Genomic DNA, 14,962 nt, shown 5'->3' on the forward strand with positions numbered 1-14,962 from the left:
GAAAGAGGCCATGGTCCGCCCTCTCCTAAAAAAGAGTACAGCAGATCCGGCCGAATTGGCGAATTACCGACCGGTCTCAAACCTACCATTTTTAGGTAAGGTTATAGAGAGGGCAGTAGCGTTACAGCTGCAGAGCTTTTTAGATGACACTTCCGCCTTAGACCCTTACCAGTCCGGCTTTCGTCCGGGTTATGCTGGTCGCCTTGGTGGATGACCTCCAGCGGCATCTGGATCGAGGCGGTGTGGTGGTGCTGATGTTGTTGGACCTGTCGGCTGCGTTCGACACGGTCGATCATCGGCTACTGGCCCGCCGGCTCGCCGACGCAGGGATAAGGAGGTTGGCCTTAGACTGGCTCTCCTCCTTCCTTGATGGACGGGGACAAAGGGTGGCAATTGGAGGGGAGCTGTCCCGGAGGCACCCACTAGTGTGTGGGGTGCCACAAGGGGCAGTTCTCTCCCTGATGTTGTTTAACATCTACATGCGCCCCCTTGCCCAGATTGCCCGGAGGTTTGGGCTTGGGTGCCATCAATACGCAGATGACACCCAGCTCTATCTACTAATGGACGGCCGACCTGACTCCGTCCCAGAAAGACTGGACCTAGCATTGCAAGCCGTGGCAGGTTGGCTCAGACTGAGCGGGCTGAAGTTGAATCCAACGAAGACAGAGGTCCTTTGCTTGGGTCGCAGTGCTCTGGGAAGGGAAATCCCCTTGCCGGCTTTTGACGGTGTGCTGCTGAAAGCAGCCCATAAGGTCAGGAGCTTGGGGGTCCTTCTGGAGCCTTCACTATCAATGGAGGCACAGATAGCGGCCGCTGCCAAGTCCGCGTTCTTTCATCTTCGACGGGCGAAGTAGTTGGCCCCCTTCCTGGAGCGCCGTGACCTAGCAACGGTGATCCATGCTACGGTCACCTCAAGACTAGATTACTGCAACGCCCTCTACATGGGGCTGCCCTTGTGCCGAACTCGGCGGCTGCAGCTGGTGCAGAACACGGCGGCTAGGCTATTGTTAGGGCTCCCAAGGTGGGAGCACATACAGCCGGGGCTACGTGGACTGCACTGGCTGCCAGTGGTATACCGAGTTCGTTACAAGGTGCTGGTTATTACCTTTAAAGCCCTATATGGCCGAGGACCTGCCTACCTGAGGGACCGTCTTTCCCCATATGAGCCCCAGAGAGCGCTGAGGTCAGCTGGGAAAAACCAGCTGAATATCCCTGGGCCAAGGGAGACCAGATTGAAGGCCACCTGAGACCGGGCCTTCTCTATTGCTGCTCCACTGCTGTGGAATCAACTCCCGGAGGAGGTGCGGGCCCTACGATGCTTAGATCAATTCCGTAGGGCCTGTAAGACCCACCTCTTCAAAATAGCCTTCAACCAATGACAAACCGGGAAGTGCCATTGAAAATGCTTTTAATTACTGAATTCTGCTGAAGACCTAACGCTTAGTACCATGTTGATATTGCTATTGTTAATTTTAATTTTAATTGTAATAATTGTAAATTGTTTTAACTGTGATTTTATAAGTAAACTGATGTATAATGTATTTTATGTTGTAAGCCGCCCTGAGCCTGCCCCGGCGGGGAGGGCGGGATAGAAATAAAAAGTTATTATTATTATTATTATTATTATTATTATTATTATTATTATTATTATTATTATTATTATTATTAGAGTGCTTAGGTTTTAATGACTGCTTAGTGTCATAGGGGTTGTTTTTTCCATGCGCAATGCTGATCTTATGCAATAGAAAAAACTTCTATGCATCTTCAGACTACTTCTTCTGGAAATTATTATATATTAATTTATTATTATTTGTTATTATTTATCACCTCCAAATCCTTTAACCTCCCTTTTTAGATCACAAAACTTATAAGAGCTGTGATTTGCTCCAAGTTGAAAATAATAGGGTTGACTGTAAATCTAGAAAGAAAGATCAAATTACATGAAGTTTGGAAAAAAAAATCAGTCACAGAGTTTGGGGCTCCCACTTAGGGAATTTTAAAATGGCTACTAAAGTATACTTTTTTCAGTGTGTTTTGGGGTTGTGTTCAGTACACTGGCCTTTGTTCTTTCACTAAGAATGTTGATTTTTTTTAAAAAAAAACGTTAACTATAGTTACCCAATCAGCAGTTTGAAAGAATTCTTGTTAAATGTAAGAGAGGAGTGGATGTGTGATTGTGTTGTCTGAAACATGGTAATAATCTCTGTTGTAGAGCTGGGGGGAAAAATAAGTCCAGGCAAAATTCATTTTGAGATATCAAAATTTATAAAGCAGAAAATAGAAGCTGGTGATGGATGACAACCTTTTGTCAACCTGACAAGAAGTGCAGCCCAATCAGAATCTAAAATGTGAGGGCCACAAAACAAGCTGAAATGATTGGGTGGGGGCAAATGGACTTGATTGAAACATAATAGAGGGATTTTTTAAAAAAAAAAAAAAGCATACATGTGCTGCTGATGGATAGTAGGTCATTTCCTCCCCTTTTTAAGGCTGCTGCTTTCAAAGCTTTACAATCAAGGCTGTGAGTTCTGAGAGGCAGTGGGAGGAAGAGAAACAATCTTGAAGTTGTGGCATGGGAGATTTCCTTTTATCTTCATCTAAATCAGAACAATTGTATTTTAGTGGAGAAATCTGCATTGTTAAAATGGCTTTTTTGAGAGGATACAGCTGAAAATTGCATGTTCTGCAACCTTTTGAAATCAGCACATTCTTTCTTTAATCTGTCAGAATTTGTTGATACTGGGGATGGTGAGCTACATTATGGACAGACATTCCAAGAGATGTAGGGTTGCCAAGTCCAATTCAAGAAATATCTGGGAACTTTAGGGGTGGAGCTGGAGGACTTTGGGGGTGGAGCCAGGAGACACTGGGGGCGGAGCTAGGACCCAAGGGGTGACAAGCACCATGGAACTCCGAAGGGAGTTCTGGCCATCCCATTGAAAGGGACCACAGACCTTTCTAAAGGCCTTCCTTTCCTAGGAAAGAATGAAGGTTGGGGCACTTTCTTTGGGGGCTGGTAGAATTGGACCCCCTGGTCCAATCTTCTTGAAACTCGGTGTTATTTTGGGGAGAGGCACTGGATGCTATGCTGAAAATGTGGTGCTTCTATCTCAAAGAACAGCCCTCCAAGAGCCCCAGATACCCGCGGATCAATCCTCCATTCTTTCTGATGGGAATCGGACTCCCTAGGGAAGAATGGAGTTCCCAGCAGACACTTCCCTCCCTCCTGCTTTCTGATGACCCTGGACCGGGGACAGGGCCTCCAAACTGGGGGATCCCCTGCCACCCTCGGGGATTGGCAACCCTGAAGAGATGTGAGATACGGTATATTATGTACAGAAACCTGCCCTTTTAATGAAATTGGGCCTGCATCAAAATTCCATACTGTTGCTAGGGAAAGTCCCTGCTATTCAAATATAATATGATGTGAGACAGTCAACCAGACATTTTCTTGGTCAAGTCAAATCAATATGTGAAAATATGACCTACAAATAACCCATAACCTGAATAAGAGAGGCTGTAGATAGTGGTAGACACTCTGCAGGTGAAGGAGTATCACACTACCCTATGTCACTTCTGTGGAAAACCTGGAAGTGATGTAGCGACATACAAAAGGCCAACTTTTGTTTTCCCTCATAGCCACTTGGAGCTGTGGAAGACAATGAAAAGGACTCCAGAGGGAGGCCCTATTTGAAGCTGCATTCTGCCCTCATGCTGTCAGCGTTCCATATTACGACAGGATCACATACACCTAGGGTTGCCAATCCCCAGGTGGGGCAGGGGATCCCCCAGTTTGGAGGCCCTCCCCCCAGTTCAGGATCATCAGAAAGTGGGGGGGAGGGGAGGGAAATGGCTACTGGGAACTCTATTATTCCCCATGGAGTCTGATTCCCATAGGAAATAATGAAGAATTGATCTGTGGGTATCTGAGGCTCTGGGGGAGCTGTTTTTTGAGGTAGAGGTACCAAATTTGCAGTGTAGCATCCAGTGCCTCTCCTCCAAATACCCCTTAAGTTTCAAAAAGTTTGGATCACGGGGTCCAATTTATGAGCTCCAAAAGAAAGTGCCCCTATCCTTCATTATTTCCTATGGAAGGAAGGCATTTAAAAAGGTGTCTGGTCTCTTTAAATGTGATGGCCAGAACTCCCTTGGAGTTCAATGATGCTTGTCACACCCTTGCTCCTGGCTCCACCCACAAAGTCTCCTGGCTCCACCCCCAAAGTCTCCTAGCTCCACCCCCAAAGTCCCCAGATATTTCTTGAATTGGACTTGGCAACCCTACATACACCGTTCTCTTTCCAGCTCTTTTGTGATTTCCCACCCCAAATTTTGAAGTGAAAGGACAAATTATTATTTTTTCTACATAAATGGCAATGCAAAAATCTTCTTGTTAGTGAGCCTGTTGTGTGGATTTTGTTATTGATGCTGAACCACCAGTTTTCCAATGAGATTGACAAAACACAGGAAGCAGTATAATTTCTTATATAGCAACCTTTTTAGAAGCTCATCATGCATTCTAAAACTGTGACACAGTTTACATGTGTGACAGACTATTCCTATCAACTGAGGAGACCTACACAGCCTTCTATGATTTCAAACTATAAACTTTCCCCTCAGTTACCAGGTATTATAAGGGGAGCAGGTGTCTAGGCTTTTGGTTCATTGCTGTGAGGCAAGTTTTGTGGTGCACAGGTAGAATACGGAGGTCACTGAGGCAGGAATTATATATTAATAAGAAGATTTATTTATCTACAAATAGGTTTCAAGACATAGATCAGCAGCAGCACAGGTTTCCAGAAAGACAAAAGGGAAACCTCGCTGAGACACATCAATTTAGAGAGCAGTTTCAACTTTCTTTAATACTTTCAATGATAAATAGGTTTTCACCAATTAGCCACTATTTTGGATCATCACACACAGAAAGAATTAAATCTACCCCAGTTAATCGTTTCCCAAGAGTCCAATTAGATGGCACAAGGTCTGCTCATTGCCAGAGACAGGCCTAAGAATTTGGTACTCTATTCTCTGTCAGAAGTAGAGCCAAACCACTCTGTCATAATACCTAGCAGAGCTATTCTCCCCTTTGTCTACTCTTTTCCTGAGCCAGACCTGAGCTCTCAAGGCTCTCTCTTTGAGGCAGAACTGAACTTCAACTTTTCCCTCCAAAATTCTATCACCCTGCTGAAAGCTGATTGGATGCTGCAGTAGCACTTCCACAGGCTCAAGTGAATAGGTGTTTTCATTCTGTCTGTTGCAACATGTTCATTCAGAATTAAGATCTTCCTTCTGTAGTGGAGGTGCAGGGACACTTCACCATGCTTACAATGACAAACATGGTACAGATTCTACACCTTTTTGTATAGATATGTGCAAAAATGTATTTCTCTCTTTCTTATCCTCCCAAAGGAAAACAACATGTAATTGATCTATTAGTACATATGGTACACTGTTATGTGCATTATATAATTTCAGATGTTGAAGCTAAATTTTTTGTTGTTGTTCAGTCGCACAGTTGAGTTTGACTCTTTGCGACCCCATGGACAAAGTCACGGCAGGCCCTCCTGTCTTGTGCTACATTTGTGATTTTTGTGATTATGATAAAATGATCAGCTGGTAATGAATCTTCTATGTGACCATCTTTTCTTGATATATAGTTGGGTATAGTTATAATACTTGCTGCTGCACATTTAATGCTTTAAAAAATGAAAATATGGACCAATACAGCTTTATTAAACAACATGCAATTCTTACTAAAACTGATTTTGTAATGTCCTCTGTCTTGTAATATTCTTGTCTTTCTCTGTCCTGCATGTATCTCTTGTTGTTGTTCAGTCGCACAGTCAATTCCAACTGTTTGCAACTCCATGGACAAAGTCACGCCAGGCCCTCCTGTCTTCCACCATCCTTTGAAGTCTGCTCAAATTTGTGTTTGTTACATCAGTAACACTGTCCAGCCATCTCATCTTTTGCCGTCCCCTTCTTCTTTTGCCTTCTGTCTTTCCTAGCATCAGGATCTTCTCCAGAGAGTGCTCCCTTCTCATTTGGTGGGCAAAGTATCTGAGCTTCAGCTTCAGCATCTGACCTTCCAGGGAACAATCAGGGTTGATTTCCCTTAGGACTGACTGATGATCTTCCTGCAATCCAAGGGACTCTCAAGATTCTTCTCCAGCACCACAGCTCAAAAGCATCTATTCTTCTACGCTCGGCCTTCCTTATGGTCCAGCTCTCACAGCCATACATTACTACTGGGAACACCATCACTTTGACTATACAGACTTTTGTTGGCAGGGTGATGTCTCTACTTTTTATTATACTGCCCAGGCTTGCCATAGCTGTATGCCCAAGGTGTAAGCCAAAATGCCCTCAAAACGAGGTTGGGGAATTATCAGGTGGGCACCTGGCTCACTCAAGATCTTTTTACCTGTGTATACAGGATTCCACATCCAGAAAAGTAATGCTTAAAATATTAGGGACTCTAATTAGGTAAAACAATTATAATTTATTAAGGAAAATAGAGGCTTACATACAAGATAAAATACTCATAAAAACACACATTCAGTCCTAGGAAACATAGATAGAGAGATAGGGGAACACATGGGTAGACAAACAGGGCAATATTTACCTATTGTAGTCTTCAAGGAAGGCTCCAATGGCAACAAGCAAGGACGTGGGAGAAGGGACCCGAAACTTGGCCTTAGAATCGGGGATGGATCTATGCAGCAGAAATTGGGATACTGCTAGAAGCACACCTGTGGGTAGCTAGTCCACAGATTATAAGGACTCTCTTGAGCCCTCAGGGAATGGGAGGTACAAGGGAGGAGGAATGTGGTCAGCTGGTGCATGACCTCACGAAAAGGGGAGGCTTCGCAATGACCATAAGGGCTGGACTACTACGATAGCCAATGGGAAGTTCATTGGTGTCATCTAATTGGGTACTTGCTCTTGACCAATGGACTTGCCTGGATCCTGGATGCCTGAGAGAACTTTCAGGTTGAAACGGACCAGGGAGAGGCTCCAAAGTGACAGTTGCGGAGAAGAATGGAAAGATTACTTGGGTGGGGAGATGCTTAGGACTATTGGACTTATCTAAAAGGGTGACATTAGAGAGTCAAATCATGGCCTAGGTAACACCCAGTCTATACAAAGGAATTTGGCTCTGGCTGAAAATGGTCTTCCTCTTCTTCTGTCTTCTTCTGGGCACCAGTCTTTGTCTAGAGTTCCGTTAAACAAAGAAAGTGGCAGTTGGATGATTTAACCACTCCTGAGGTGGGTGGGTTGCTTGCAGGCATAGGTGACATCTGGTGTGTACGTGAGCCATCCGCTTCGCTGGAATGGAGTCAAGCCTGGTAGGAAGATGTCTGCGTGTGGTGTTAGCCCTCCACGGTGGATTCCATGGTCAGAACTTCATAACCGTTCACCTGGATAGCTCCTGGCAGTGCAGTTTCCTCCGCTCCAATGTTGGGATGGCTGTCATACGGAATGATGGGAAACCATCTGTTCTCCTGGTTTGCACTCTTGTACCGGTTTAGAGTGCCTTTGTAGCGTTGTGGCTGCTTGTACTGCATAAGTCCCTTTTGCCCCTGGATAGGTTTGCCCACACTCTCTGGCCAGACGTGTGCGAGTCACTTCTCCAGGTGCTCTGGCAACCAAGCTGGTAATCATGATGTTCTGTAAGGGGTTTTTCCTCACAAAGGAGCAAACGTCTTTTAATTCCATGGCTACAGTCACCACCTGCGGTGATCTTGGATCCTAGAAATGTGAAGTCTGTCACTACTTCCATGTCTTCCCCTTCTATTTGCCAAGGTGTGATGGGGACGGATGCCATGATCTTAGTTTTTTTAATGTTGAATTTCAAGCCTACTTTTGTGCTCTCCTCTTTACCCTCAACAAGAGGTTCTTTAGGTCTTCCTCACTTTCTGCCATTAGAGTGGTGTCATCTGCATATCTGAGGTTGATGTTTTTCCTGGCAATCTTAATTCCGGCTTCTGCTTCATCCAGGCCAGCATTCCACATGATGTACTCTGCATATAAGTTAAATAAGCAGGGTGATAATATACATCCTTGTCGAACTCCTTTTCCTATTCTAAACCAATCAGTTGTTCCATATCCCATTCTGATAGTTGCTTCTTGACCCTTATACAGGTTTCTCAGGAGACATGTGAGGTGGTCTGGTACTCCCATCTCTTTAAGGAATTGCCACAGTTTTTTATGATCCACACAATCAAAGGCTTTAGCATAGTTAATGAAACAGAAATAGACATGCTTTCTCCATAATCCAGCGAATGTTGGCAATTTGATCTCTAGTTCCTCTACCTCTCCGAAACCCAGCTTGAACTTCTGGTAGTTCCCAATCTACATACTGCTGAAGCCTAGCTTGCAGGATCTTTAACATGACCTTGTTGGCATGTGAAATGAGTGCAATGGTGCTATAGTTTCAACATTCCTTGGCATTACTCTTCTTTGGGACTGGGATATAAACTGATCTTTTCCAATCTTGTGGCCACTGTTGCATTTTCCAGATTTGTTGACATAATGTGTGCATCACTTTAACAGCATCGTCTTTTAGGACTTTGAATAGCTCAACTGGGATACTGTCATCTCCACTCTGTCAAGCATGATATTTCTGAGCATTAATTTAGTATGCATTTTATGTTCATACTTCCCCCCTCCTCCTCTCTATTATTCCTCTTTTCTGAATAAAGATCTCTCTTCAAAGTTACCCCACCTGTGGACTCTCAAGGATGCAGGATATGCAAGTAATCTTCCTATTGTAAAGCAAGAAGAGCCTCTCCCTCTTTTGCAAGTCAGGAATGTGTGGGAACCTAGAGATGTTATAGTATCCAAACAGTTAGTTGATAGTATGCTTTGAACCTTCTATGCAATTCACATCTGTATGTTATGTTTTGAAGCTATCTGAACTTTGTCTTTGAAGTAGCCTTTAAGATGCCATGCCAAGATGTAACATTCTGTATCACTTCCAAGGTATTGTTCCATGGGCAAGTGTTGGATTATCAATAAAATGACTCTTTGATTTAAACAATAGCTCAATTATTCGAAATACCGATGCTTGACTCATTCACTTTGTTGTTATTAATGCTTTCTAAGGCCCATTTGACTTCACACTCCAGAATGTCTGGCTCAAGGTCAGCGATTTCACTGTCATGATTGTCAAGGACATTGAGATCCTGCTTGTATAATTCTTCTGTATATTCTTGCCACTGATTCCTGATCTCTTCTGCTTCTGTTAGGTCCTTACCATTTTTGTCCTTTATCATGGCCATCTTTGCACGAAACATTCCCTAGATTTATCCAATTTTCTTGAAGAGATTTCTTGTCCTTCCCATTCTATTATTTTCCTCTATTGCTTTGCATTTTTCCTTCAGGAAGGCCTCCTTATCTCTCCTTGCTGTTCTCTGGAAATTTGCATTTAGTTGAGTGAATCTTTCCTTTTCAGCTTTGCCTTTCACTTTCCTTGTTTCCTCAGCTATTTGTAAAGCCTCATCAGACAGCCACTTTGCTTTCTTGCATTTCTTTTTCTTTGGGATGGTGCTGATTACTGTCTTTTGTACAATGTCACGAACCTCCGTCCATAGTTCTTCAGGCACTCTATCAAGTCTAGTTCCTTAAACCTATTCTTCACCTCCACTGTATATTCATAAGGGATGTGATCAAGATCAAACCTGAATGGCCTAATGGCTTCCCCAGTTTTCTTCAGTTTAAGCCTGAATTTTGCAGTGAGTAGCTCATGATCTGAGTCGCAGTCAGCTCCAGGTCTTGTTTTTGCTGACTGTAAGGAGCTTCTCCATCTTTGACTGCAGAGTATATAATCGATCTGAATTCTGTGTTGCCCATCAGGTGATGTCCGTGTGTAGAGTCGCCTTTTAGGTTGTTGGAAGAGGGTGTTCGCTATGACCAGCTTGTTCCCTTGACAAAACTCTATTAGCCTTTGCCTGGCTTCATTTTGTTCATCAAGGCCAAACTTGTCAGTTGTTCTGGTTACCTTTTGACTTCCCACTTCGGCATTCCAGTCCCCTATGATGAGGAGGACATCTTTTTTTTTGGTGTTAATTCTAGAAGGTGTTGTATCTTCATAGAACTGGTCCACTTCAGCCTCTTCTGCCTCAGTGGTTGGGGCATAGACTTAGATTACTGTGATATTGAATGGTTTGCCTTGGATATGAACCGAAATCATTCTGTCATTTTTGAGATTGTGTCCGTTACTTCCTTTCTCACTCTCTTGTTAACTATAAAGGCCACACCATTTATTCTATTGGACTCTTTCCCACAATAATAGATGTAGTGATCTTCTGAGTTAAATTCACCCATTCCTGTCCATTTTAGTTCACTGATTCCCAAGATGCTGATTTTCAGTCTTGCCATCTCTCGTTTGACTACATCCAGCTTACCTTGATTCATAGATCTTACATTCCACGTTCCAATGCAGTATTGTTCTTTGTAGCATTGGACTGTTCTTTCACTATCAGAGACAGTGAAAGTGTGCTTTCGACTTTTGCCCAGCAGCTTCACTCTTTCTCTGGTTACTTGGACTTGCCCTCAGCTCTTCTCCAGTAGCATATTGGACACCTTCTAACCTGATGGGCTTATCTTCCAGTGCCATAACTTTTAACGTTTTGTTACTGTCCATGGGGTTTTCTTGGCAAGGATATTGAAATGGGTTGCCATTTCCTTCTCCAGTGGATCACATTTTGTCTGGATTCTCAGCTGTGGCCTGTCCATCTTGGGTGGCCCTGCATGCAAGGCCTCTCGCCACGTTAAGGCAGCAATCCATGAGAGGGGAACCTAAATTAGTATGTGGAACCTAAATTAGTATGTGGAACCTAAATTAGTATGTGACTATTTTACTCCCAAACAATATTTTTCCCCCTGCTTGTTGATGGGGAATTCAAAAGTTCACCACAATTGCTTAGTCAATTATTATGGTCATCTATTGGTTTGGAAAAGTTTTGGGAGCTTTTTAAAAGGCTTTATAAAAGTTTTTGTGTTTTGATCCAAAATAATGTAGCATCTACTATCATCCTGTCATGCTTGAAAATGAAAGACAAGGACAAATATCATCTGGGTAGTGTTTTCTAATAGCTAACTCCTGTAAAGAAGTATTTGATCTTGCCTGGAAATTGATGCTTTCTTGTCCTTCATTGTGAACAATTCTCATAAACAATAAATAACTTCCTTGCTGAAAGTGAAATATATTGATGGCTGGAACAAGTAATGAAATATATGAAAGTCACTTAAGATTTACTAAAACAATATTGAGAGATGCAAAATGACTCCCTGTTCTCTGCTGACATAGTGGGTCTCATAGTTTGTATTAAACATATGTTTGAAGGTTAATTTCTAATGTTGTTCATTTGTTTTAAAGAAAATGACTTGAAGTGTATATGTAATGACCAAAAGTATGTTTGTATTTTTGATCAGGAATGAAGATCCTGATATCTTTGTAGAATTAACTGAGTTTTGACAGCAAGAGTCTTTTGGTATTACTAGAAGAAAATCATGGTTCTCCAAAATTACTAGTTCTTTTAGTTGGCAATCCATTTATGAAACTGCTAAATTTTCAAAGAAAAAATATTTCATTCTAGAGACTGCCAAGCAGTGATGATTTGCAGTAAGGGCAGAAGCCATGGGTTGTTTTCTATAATGTGTTAATGGAAATAATTAATGTACATAGATCTTTCATGCTTTCTCTAGTAATCCTATGCATATCTCTAAAATCTGATACCGGGTGTTAGGGGATCCTTCAAGATAAAATTTCATTCAATATGAGGTAGCAATATAGAGAGTGAATCAGGCAATACACCTTTACCTCTTGTGCTAGCAGAAAACTTGCTCTGTCAAGTTTCTTCCTCTGGTCTAGGAGGGAGTTGGCAATGTTATCTATTTCCCCTTGTTACTGCACACACCCCTTCCTGTGTGACTAGGAATTTTGCCCAGGACAGTCCTCCAGCATTGGCTTCTCTCTCAGGGGCCACAGGTGACTACTGCCTCCTCTATGAACACCTTGACCTCTTCATTGGTAGGATCTTGCCGTAAGACCAGGTGATTGTGTTGTCATTTCTTGTAGGCATATAGATCAATTTTTATTTGTTCTATTACGGTCTTTGGTCAAAGAGATTTTGCAGGGGTGCGAAACAGGCAGCCCATGGGCCGGGGCTGGCCCCTGAAGGGCTCAGATCTGGTCCAGAAGCAGCTGACCTCCCCCCTCCCACACACATCTCACTGACTGTCAGAGAAGCATAGGCAGCTGGGCTTTCCTCTTGCTTCTGCAGCCTAAGCTGCAGAAGCAGAAGGAATATCTCTCCTGGCGTGCCTCTTCGACTGTCAGAGAGGAGAGGCCGATTAGGCTTTTCCCATGCTTCTGTGGCCATGGCTGCAGAAGCAAGAGGAAGAACTTCTCTCCCCACATACACACACTTCCTGGGCTGTCCAGGAAGTGTGGGGTGGCTGGACTTTCTCTGGGCTCCTGCAGCTAGGTTGCAGGAACAAGGAGAATATCATCTCCCCTTCCCCAACCCCGCTTCCCAGGCAGTCTGGGAGGCTCAGGGTGGCTGGAAGTGGGGATTCTGAAGGAGTCAACAGCTGGAAGGAGGCAGCTTGTAGAGTGATAACGGTGGTGCTGGAGGTGCTGGCGGTGACTTTTGGGGGTCCATCAGAGCAGAGACATTGCTGCCACCCAGGCCGATGCTGATGGCCGAGGCAGAACCGGGGCGTGACCATGGGCTGGCGTGCGGAGGAGGCCGGGAGAGGCCGAGCCAGCTGGCATGCGGAGGAGGCCAGGGAGAGGCCGAGCCAGCGCCGAAGAGGGGAGCGTTGTGTGGGTCATGCGGGCCAGTGCGATGAGGGGCCTCTGCTGACCATTCTGAGGGAACATCGCTGCCACCTGGGCCGCCGCCGAGACGGGGTGCGACCGTGGGCCGGCGCTTGAGAAGGGCCGACCCGGCGCCGGAGAAGGATTGCAGCGCGGGTCGGCACGGCGAGGAGTGGTGAGTGGAGCGTGCAGTGTAGCTGAGGTCACCGCAGACAGAAACGGGGAGTTTGGGGGTGGTGAGCGAGCAGAGGAGTGGATTGGTCCCGGGGCGTAGGCCTCGGTGAGCATCCTGGTCTCCGTTCCCGCCCGCCTACTCCCTCGCTCCCTTGCTCTCGCCCTCATCCTCACCCCCGCAGCTGGGCCAGCAGTTAAGAGCTCTCCTGACCACAAAGCTCTGTACGGGGCTCGGACGTCGGGAGGCTCAAAGTGTGGGTGGAGAACTGTAATCACCACCCGCACCTCAAGAAACTCCATCTAAGAACTGCATTTAAAAACTGCCCTCACACTTTAAGAACCACACTTAAGAACTGTCCTCGCACTTTAAGAACTGCACCTGAACTTTAAAAACACTACGAAGCACTATGGACACCTACAAACTTTGGCACTCAATTTTAACTTTTAACATCAATTAACAGCACTTAAGAACAATGTCCTACTCCACCTTCCTTAACTTATTATCTTCGTTTCCCATTTGTTAATGACCACTAATTAGAATTATTATTAATCAACTAGAGATTTGTAATTGATTGGCAATTGGATTTTATTATGTATTATGTATTTATTTATTTAAATGCATATTGATCTATTTATTTGTTATTCGTATTGGCACCTTAATTTGGATAGGAACGGGGACTCTATTTTATTGATGTGCTAAGAGAGATGTTATTTGACTAATCAATTAGAGGGAGGATTAGGGGGTCTTGAGATAAATTAAACTGACTAAACTACAGCGAGCCAGACAATTAGGAACCGAGGGTGGAGGGTGGACTAGGGACTTACGCTGTTAACTTAGATTATCAGTTAGGTGGGCACGGCCATCCTATTATAATCACTAAGATCATACCGGAGCATAGGCATGGATGCCTGACCAGGGGATTCCAGTGCTCCTGGGGAGGGGAAGCTATGACGGTGGGAATGGACGGAGGTGTAAGGGAAGGAGGCCGAGACAAAACAGTGCTCGGCCCCCTTCCAGTCTACTTCCCATCCCAACGGTGACAGGTAGTGGGACCAAGAGGAATTGCCCACATCCGTCATTGGTGTTATGCAACACCAGGTCTGTAAATAATAAGAACGAGACCCTTAAGAACATAAGAACATAAGAGAAGCCATGCTGGATCAGGCCAACGGCCCATCAAGTCCAACACTCTGTGTCACACAGTGGCAAAAAATGTTATATACACACATACACTGTGGCTAATAGCCACTGATGGACCTGTGCTCCATATTTTTATCCAAACCCCTCTTGAAGGTGGCTATACTTGTGGCCGCCACCACCTCCTGTGGCAGTGAATTCCACATGTTAATCACCCTTTGGGTGAAGAAGTACTTCCTTTTATCCGTTTAACCTGTCTGCTCAGCAATTTCATCGAATGCCCACGAGTTCTTGTATTGTGAGAAAGGGAGAAAAGGACTTCTTTCTCTACTTTCTCCATTCCATGCATTATCTTGTAAACCTCTATCATGTCACCCCGCAGTCGACGTTTCTCCAAGCTAAAGAGTCCCAAGCGTATCAACCTTTCTTCATAGGGAAAGTGCTCCAGCCCTTTAATCATTCTAGTTGCCCTTCTCTGCACCTTCTCTAAAGCTATAATATCCTTTTTGAGGTGCGGCGACCAGAACTGCACACAGTACTCCAAATGAGACCGCACCATCGATTTATACAGGGGCATTATGATACTGGCTGATTTGTTTTCAATTCCCTTCCTAATAATTCCCAGCATGGCATTGGCCTTTTTTATTGCAAACGCACACTGTCTTGACACTTTCAGTGAGTTATCTATCATGACCCCAAGATCTCTCTCTTGATCAGTCTCTGCCAGTTCACACCCCATCAACTTGTATTTGTAGCTGGGATTCTTAGCCCCAATGTGCATTACTTTGCACTTGGCCACACTGAACCGCATCTGCCACGTTGAC

This window comes from Heteronotia binoei, chromosome 21 (genome assembly GCF_032191835.1).
Source record: "Heteronotia binoei isolate CCM8104 ecotype False Entrance Well chromosome 21, APGP_CSIRO_Hbin_v1, whole genome shotgun sequence".
In the NCBI taxonomy this organism is placed as follows: Eukaryota; Metazoa; Chordata; class Lepidosauria; order Squamata; family Gekkonidae; genus Heteronotia; species Heteronotia binoei.